A 2,494-nucleotide genomic window follows, 5' to 3' on the forward strand; every position below is an offset into this window, starting at 1 on the left:
AATAAAGTGAATACAGACTTTCCAATTCACTGGAGAATAAAATTCCATGTACCCCTGTGACCTTTCTTTTTCAGGAGTCTTGTTTTTCTCCACAAATAGTATTTTTCTCCAGCTGAATAGTATTTTGGGGTACGTTTTTGGCTAGGATGCATTGCATTTGGAATATGCATACTTTTTTTGGTCACCCAGAGGTCATCCAAGTACAGACAAAATGCATCCCATGATTTTCTGGGCTGTCAAAGTTCTGAGCTGGACCTCTTAGACGCTCCCCCGGACTTGCATTGCTTTTGCAGTAATAAGTGAAGCTTAAATCTTTTCCAAATATATTTTACTATGGGAAATGGAAAAAAAAAAAGGATATTAGGATATTTGTGACAATGACTTTGTTACACATTGTAACATTCTGAGCTGTAGTGCAAATGTCATTTGTGACTTAAAGAACTGCCTGATATCAGCAGATCGTGTTACATATTATAAAAAGCACATGGGAATATCTACAAGACATAGAGTTTCATAGGAAGAAATATGGAAAACATTCTAGGCTCTTCTCTAATCTGCAATGAAGTTATTGAAATCCAGTATTGGGGGTATTAGCATACACCATGAAACCTTGTCACCTTGTCTCTCCCTCACAGTGTGGCCATGGAAAGGCAAAGCAGTGTTAATTAATTTTCCTAATATAGAATCATAGAATGGCCTGAGATGAAATGGACCTCAAAAATCATCTAGTTTCAACCCTCCTGCTAAATGCAGGGTTGCCAACCACCAGACCAAGCTGCCCAGAGCCACATCCAGCCTGGCTTTGAATGCATTCAGGGATGGGGCATTCACAACCTCCTTGGTTGTGGATATATTATTATCATATGATATATGATATATGATATATATGATATATGACAGTGACTCCACTAGAAGACTACATATACTGATCCAGAAAGTCTTCCATGGAGGAGGATTTCATTTATTCACTGAGATCAGTCTGCCAACTGTGCTAGAACATCTATGTATGTGCACAATATGTAGGCTGATTTATGGGGGAGGATAGTGCTTATGCAATATTATACCAGATAAATGTGAAACTTCACAAGCAATCTCTAAGGTTAGAGTTCAGTATAGTACATAGAAGGCTTCTGGGAGTCTTCACTACTCACTGACTCACAATGGGTTCCTAAAGCCTCACAAAACTTATAAATCTGAAAGAATAGTGCTTAAATCATCTATCTCCACCAGCTCGAGTTGATATACAACTCTGTAGACTTTGGGAGTGAAGATGATTGCTTTTCAACCCATGCTAGTTCAGAATTAATATTGTATGTCTGACATCAAATTTACTCTTAGAAGAACTGTAGCAGACTATCATGGATGACAACCCTAAGCATCATATTTTGGAAAAGTTTTGCATATATTCTCATACATATTCTAATTCTCTGTAATTAGCAATGGCCATATTAAGTACTGCGTGAAAATACAAAGGATGAGGAAAACAAACAATATGTGTAAACCTGGGAGTGATCTCTATAGAAACTGTTCATTCGGGAGTAATTCTAATTACTCTAATTCTAATTGGCTTACAAGTTCTATATATTTATTCCAAATGCAATAGTTGTGATACTGCCTCATTCCCTACCTATCACTTAGGTGCACGCATGCATTTCAGAATGGGGAGGGCAAGCAACTACTGGAAAAAGAAAGGATCTGGTACTTCAGATATAAGTAAACAATTTCAGGAGCTACATTCTTTTGACAGAATGCAGGGACGGTTCCCTTGGGAACTGCGAATGTCACGATTGCAGAATCCTTCACGTTACCTCACCTCTAGGTTGTAGCCATGGCACACAGCCACCGCGCGGCGCCGCCAGTAGTCCCGCTGGCGGGCAGCTCCCGCCACCTCAGGGCGCCAAAGCCCGCGGGAGCCACCAGCACCACCGAGACCGACAAAGCACCGCCCCACACGCGCACAAACACCCGCCAGGCCGCCTGCCCCCACTACGCAGGCAACCGCCTCCACAAGGCGACGGCACTTCGCGCATGCGCTCCTTGCCGGTAGGAAGACCCACGAGCACGTTCTGCCCGAGCGAGACCCAGCGCTCTCCCCCCTCCGCGCGCATGCGCCAGACGCGCGGTTTCCCTGGCAGCGGGGATTGTTTTCGGCCAAACCACCTGCGCGACGCTGCGGAGGGGGGAGTGCTGTGTAAGGGAGAGCCCACTGACGGGGGTGACGGTGAGGTGCCACCGAGGCGGACGGGCCCGATGTGAGTGATGTCTTCACGCCGCGGGCGGGCGGGAAAGCGGGGCTGCGGCAAGCAGCGGACGGCTGGGGTCTAGAGGCGGGCAGATTGGGATCCGCCGTCTCCAGCCCGCTGCTGTCTCTCCCGGCTCCCCTTGGCAGTCGGGGGTCGGCGGTCGGCGGTGGATGCGGAGCGCGCTGTGACGCAGCCGTTTGGTGCGCGCGGGCGGTGCTCGGAGGGGTGGCGGCGTGGAGCGGACAGGCGGG

At 47.1% G+C, this 2,494-nt stretch overlaps 1 protein-coding gene across 5 annotated transcripts in view; it reads left to right on the forward strand.

Annotated features, from left to right (window-relative positions):
• Nucleotides 1–1,803: 1,803 nt before the first annotated feature.
• Nucleotides 1,804–2,494, forward strand: part of AHI1 (Abelson helper integration site 1) — a 93,127-nt gene continuing 92,436 nt past the window's right edge. For 2 of the 5 annotated variants that reach the window (XR_004158916.1, XR_002112178.2), the window contains exon 1: nt 1,805–2,252. The gene's annotated coding sequence lies outside the window, so the exon portion shown is untranslated. Of the gene's footprint in view, nt 2,253–2,494 lie in introns of all 5 variants that reach the window. The other 3 variants (XR_002112177.2, XM_010707320.3, XM_010707321.3) reach the window with 3 other exon arrangements.

This window comes from Meleagris gallopavo, chromosome 2, assembly GCF_000146605.3.
Source record: "Meleagris gallopavo isolate NT-WF06-2002-E0010 breed Aviagen turkey brand Nicholas breeding stock chromosome 2, Turkey_5.1, whole genome shotgun sequence".
Classification (NCBI taxonomy): Eukaryota; Metazoa; Chordata; class Aves; order Galliformes; family Phasianidae; genus Meleagris; species Meleagris gallopavo.